At 48.9% G+C, this 5,948-nt stretch overlaps 1 pseudogene; it reads left to right on the top strand.

Moving 5' to 3' along the window:
• The first annotated feature begins 1,083 nt into the window (after nt 1-1,083).
• On the top strand, nt 1,084-2,755 carry LOC127920590 (NADH dehydrogenase [ubiquinone] 1 beta subcomplex subunit 3-like; annotated as a pseudogene).
• Nucleotides 2,756-5,948: the final 3,193 nt, after the last annotated feature.

Raw genomic sequence — 5,948 nt, 5'->3', positions numbered from 1 at the left:
TGCGTTTTAGCGCTAGAGCATCACTACAGACTCCCTGGTTCAGAGTCTAAGGCACTGCGTTTTAGCACTAGAGGCATCATCACTACAGACTCCCTGGTTCAGAGGTCTAAGGCACTGCGTTTTGGCGCTAGAGGCATCACTACAGACTCCCTGGTTCAGAGGACTAAGGCACTGCGTTTTAGCGCTAGAGGCATCATCACTACAGACTCCCTGGGTTCCAGGTCCTAAGGCACTGCGTTTTAAGCGCTAGAGCATCACTACAGACTCCCTGGTTCAGAGGTCTAAGGCACTGCGTTTTAGCCTTGAGGCATCACTACAGACTCCCTGGTTCCGAATCCAGGCTGTATCACAACCGGCTGTGATTGGGAGTCCCATAGGGACGCACAACTGGGCCCATGTCGTCGGGTGGGCGGTCATTGTTGTAAGTCTGTTCAACAACTGACTTGCCTAGTTAATTAAATATAACATATGTTAATGCATCGATTCGTCCCCTAATCAAACTGAACCGCTTCCAAATAAAATGTATCGTTCCCGTATCGCCTTGAAGGGAATGTACATCCCTAGTTCTGTCAGGCTATGGTTCTGACCGGCAAATACACTGGATTGTTTGCGCTCCGACAAAACACGTACTAAGTGGTCTCTTTCGTGTACCGTAGCAGTGCCGTACATCAGATGCAATTGTCGAAGTGCTTCATCCACAACAGAGGTCACAAACAGACAGGTACAACCGTTACGCGTTTATACTATTACAAAAACATGAAATAAAACGTAAGTGTTTGATATATAAATATGTTGTACTAATGAAGACTTAGATTTAATTGTTTCATGGTTAAATGTGTCATTGCTGCTTCCCGAGGTCCTCTGCTAATGTTAAAAGCAGGCTAACTAGCTTGCTAGCTCCCTAGTCGGCAGGCTGTGCTAGTTATCTAGCTAACTACAGTACAATCCAAGAGTATCTGATCATGGAAACCTAACATCTCTATGGTACTATGAAATATTCTTACAATCTGTGGTGTGTCCTGTATGCTTTCATGAACTACTTTAGCTAGCTAGTTCCACAACTCAACCCCGCTGTGTGTTAGGATGGGAGGAGACCACGGCAGTAAATTAAACCTGCCAGACGTTAAGCGGTGGAAGGTCGAGGAACGCCTCTGGAGTTCACACAGCAGAGGCTGGCGGCTAGAGGACTGAAGGACCCATGGGCACGGTGAGAGAGAGAGATTGTTGCATTAAAGATGTGTACATGTACAGTGCCTTCGGAAAGTATTCAGACCCCTTGACTTTTTTCACATTTTGTTAAATTACAACCTTGTTCTAAAATGGATTTAAAAATATATAAAACCCCCAGCAATCTACACACAATACCCCATAATGACAACGAAAACAGGGTTTTAGAAATGTTTGTAAATTCATTAAAAATAGAAAAGATGCAAGTGGCTGTTCCACTGGATGTCATAAGGTGTATGCACCAATTTGTAAGTCGCTCTGGATAAGAGCGTCTGCTAAATGACTTAAATGTAAAAATGGATACCTTACTTACATAAGTATTCAGAACTTTTGCTATCAGGCCTAAATGATAGTGGCCAGAAGGAAGCCACTCCTTAGTAAAAGGCACATGACAGCCCACTTGGGGTTTGCCAAAAGGCACCTAAAGGACTCTCAGACCATGAGGAACAAGATTTAACTCTTTGGTCTGATTGGCAGGCGTCACATCTAGAGCAAACCTGACACCATCCCTATGATGAAGCATGGTTGTGGCAGCATCATGCTGTGGGGATGTTTTCCAGAGGCAGGGACTGAGAGACTAGTCAGGATCGAGGCAAAGATGAACAGAGCCAGGTGTAGAGATCCTCAATGAAAACCTGCTCCAGAGCGCTCAGGACCTCAGACTGGGGCGAAGGTTCACCTTCCAACAGAACTACGACCCTAAGCACACAGCCAAGACAACCCAGGATTGGCTTCGAGACAAGTCTCTGAATGTCCTTGAGTGGCCCAGCCAGAGCCTGGACTTAGAGACCTGGAGAGAGCTGAAAATAGCTGTGCAGCGACGCTCCCCATCTAACCCGACAGAGCTTGAGAGGATCTGCAGAGAAGAATGGGAGTAACTCCCAAATACAGGTGTGTCAAGCTTGTAGCGTCAAACCCAAGCAGACTCGAGGCTGTAATCGCTGTCAAAGGTGCTTCAGCAAAGTACTGAGTAAAGAGTCTGAATACTTATGGAAATGTAATATCAGTTTATTCTTTTAAATACATTTGCAAAAATGTCAACCAACAAAAAGTTGTTTTGTCATTACAGGGTACTGTGTAGTCATTGCTGGGGGCGTTATATATCTGGGTGTTACAACGTGGCGTCGTACGGGGTACCGTGGCGTCATTACGGGGTACCGTGGCGTCGTTACGGGGTACCGTGGCGTCGTTACGGGGTACCGTGGCGTCGTTACGGGGTACCGTGGCGTCGTTACGGGGTACCGTGTGTAGATTGTAGGCTCTGTGTGATACTGATGTTTCTCTCTCCCACAGTAACGAGGTGTGGAGGTACGTGGGAGGCTTCAGTCGTCCTGTATCCCTGGGAGACGTGATGCTGAGGGGCTTTAAATGGGGCTTCGCTGCCTTCGCTGTGGCTCTGACTGTAGAGTACGCTCTCTTCCCCCAAAGAAGTCTGACCACTGACTGACCTTTAACCCCAGAACGCTTCGGAACACGACCGGATCAGATGTTTTTCTGTATAATAAATGTTGAGTTGTCATCCACTAAATGGGCTGGTTGTGTTGGTGTGGTTGGTGTGGTGTGGTGGTGTGGTTGTGTTGGTGTGGTGTGGTTGTGTTGGTGTGGTGTGTTGGTGTGGTTGGTGTAGTGTAGTGTGGTTGGTGTAGTGTGGTTGGTGTGGTGTGGGTGGTGTAGTGTGGTTGGTGTGGTGTGGTTGTGTTGGTGTGGTTGGTATAGTGTGGTGTGGTTGGTGTAGTGTGGTTGGTGTAGTGTGGTTGGTGTGGTGTGGTTGGTGTGGTGTAGTGTGGTTGGTATGGTATTACACTCCCTGCTACAACTCTGACACTGAAAAAGGCACACAACCAGGGTTTCCTATGTTTGCAGTGTTCCTGTAAATTAGGCTACTTTGAAAACAAAATATATTGGTTGCAGGTTTTTGGGCTACTTCTAAATTGCACTGAGCGACTGGTGGGATGGAGGGGGATGTGCTGATGCTGAGCGACTGGTGGGATGGAGGGATGTGCTGTTGCTGAGCAACTGGTGGGATGGAGGATGTGCTGTTGCTGAGCGACTGGTGGGATGGAGGGGATGTGCTGTTGCTGAGCAACTGGTGGGATGGAGGGATGTGCTGTTGCTGAGCGACTGGTGGGATGGAGGGATGTGCTGTTGCTGAGCAACTGGTGGGATGGAGGATGTGCTGTTGCTGAGCGACTGGTGGGATGGAGGGGATGTGCTGTTGCTGAGCAACTGGTGGGATGGAGGGATGTGCTGTTGCTGAGCAACTGGTGGGATGGAGGGATGTGCTGTTGCTGAGCGACTGGTGGGATGGAGGGGATGTGTGCTGTTGCTGAGCGACTGGTGGGATGGAGGGATGTGCTGTTGCTGAGCGACTGGTGGGATGGAGGATGTGCTGTTGCTGAAGGCGACTGGTGGGATGGAGGATGTGCTGTTGCTGAGCGACTGGTGGGATGGAGGATGTGCTGTTGCTGAGCGACTGGTGGGATGGAGGGGATGTGCTGTTGCTGAGCGACTGGTGGGATGGAGGGGATGTGCTGTTGCTGAGCGACTGGTGGGATGGAGGGATGTGCTGTTGCTGGCGACTGGTGGGATGGAGGATGTGCTGTTGCTGGCGACTGGTGGGATGGAGGATGTGCTGTTGCTGAGCGACTGGTGGGATGGAGGGGATGTGCTGTTGCTGAGCGACTGGTGGGATGGAGGATGTGCTGTTGCTGAGCGACTGGTGGGATGGAGGATGTGCTGTTGCTAGGACTGGTGGGATGGAGGGATGTGCTGTTGCTGAGCGACTGGTGGGATGGAGGGATGTGCTGTTGCTGGCGACTGGTGGGATGGAGGATGTGCTGTTGCTGGCGACTGACTGGTGGGATGGAGGGGGATGTGTTGAGAGAGTACTGCCGACGAGTCACTTGAAGTGAAGAGAGGAAGCATGTGAGAGGAGGAGGAAAGGCGTGTGAGAGGAGAGAGGCGTGTGAGAGGAGGAAGGAGGCGTGTGAGAGGAAGAGGCGTGTGAGAGGAAGAGAGGCGTGTGAAGGAGGAGGCGTGTGAGAGGGAAGCGTGTGAAGGAGAGGAAGCGTGTGAGAGGAAGAGGCGTGTGATGTGGAAACAAAGGTAATATGGAAACACCTATTGATAAATGTGGCTACTGGAGAACTTATTTGCTACTCTTTTTAAATGAATTTATCTTAACTATTTGTATTGCTTTTAATCTTTTTAAATGAATTTATCTTATTAACACTTTGTTCTAGCTAGCTATTTGTATAGGTAGCTACAAGTAAACACAATGATAATGTGTATGAAGAACTTTTGGTTCCACTTTGGGGGGGACATTTTAGGCCTTGTTCGGGGATGGTTTTTAGGCCTTGTGGGGGGGATGGTTTTAGGCCTTGTGGGGGGATGGTTTTAGGCATTTTGACTGCATGACAACTCGTGTATGAAGGCCTTGTGGGATGTAGTTTTAGGCTTTGGGGGATGGTTTTTAGGCCTTGTGAGATGGTTTTTAGGCCTTGTAGGATAACCTTTTTTTAGGCCTTGTGGGGGATCGTTTTAGGCCTTGTGGGGGATGGTTTTTAGGCCTTGTGGGGGATTAGGTTTTAGGCCTTGTGGGGGATGGTTTTTTAGGCCTTGTGGGGGATGGTTTTTAGGCCTTGTGGGGGGATAGTTTTAGGCCTTGTGGGGGATGGTTTAGGCCTTGTGGGGATAGTTTAGGCCTTGTGGGGGGATGGTTTTAGGCCTTGTGGGGGGATGGTTTTTAGGCCTTGTGGGGGATAGTTTTTAGGCCTTGTGGGTTGAGTCATTGTGCAAAATGTTTTACTCGGGCACAGTTCAGCTTTTCACAGTCTTGATTTCCTTAACACAGCTGGGGTCATTAGTCCGTAGCAAAATGTTTCACAACCCAAATTCGGTCCCTCAAATGTTTGATCGTTTAGTTCCCTTATTCTCAGAGACTGTTGCTGTTTCCACTCCGTTTACTCTACTGAAGCAGACCCAGGTGTGCTGGTGGTGGAATAGAACAAGTGAAATGGCTGGGAATCCTCAGGTGTTTAGGAAATACTGGTATACACTTTTTATACACCCATTTTCTGAAATTGAAAGTTAAGGAGATTCATGTTGTGGCTCTGCTCTCACGGTCAGTCCTGCTTCCTCTTCCTGGTTGTTAACCTCGACAAGCACTTTGCCGTCAGCAGGACAATGACCATCACCACCACACCACCAGGCCGTCCAGGCTGTGGTACTGCAACCTGGATTGTAATCAGCCCGTTTTTGCAACAGAAAGCATTGCTCAAGTTTCTATTGAACAAATCCAGGTAGGTCCATCCTCATTTGGTTTGGTTGTCAAACACTTTCCGTAATGATTCCACCCAGTTGGGTTGGGGCTCAGATGGCTCCGTGGGAACAGTGGGACACACCCCCTCCTACAGGCCATGGGTCCCACTGGGTCAGGAAGGCCCTCACACTGGTGACCAGACACACACACATGACCAGACACACACACATGACCAGATACACACACACATGACCAGATACACACACATGACCAGATACACACACATGACCAGACACACACATGACCAGACACACACATGACCAGACACACACATGACCAGACACACACATGATCAGACACACACATGATCAGACACACACACATGACCAGACACACACACATGACCAGACACACACATGACCAGACACACACACATGACCAGACACACACATGACTTAAA

The sequence above is a fragment of the Oncorhynchus keta genome, unplaced genomic scaffold, assembly GCF_023373465.1.
Source record: "Oncorhynchus keta strain PuntledgeMale-10-30-2019 unplaced genomic scaffold, Oket_V2 Un_contig_19963_pilon_pilon, whole genome shotgun sequence".
Taxonomy (NCBI): domain Eukaryota; kingdom Metazoa; phylum Chordata; class Actinopteri; order Salmoniformes; family Salmonidae; genus Oncorhynchus; species Oncorhynchus keta.
The sequence above is the reverse complement of the archived record's forward strand: the minus strand, read 5'-3'. Positions and strand labels throughout refer to the sequence as shown.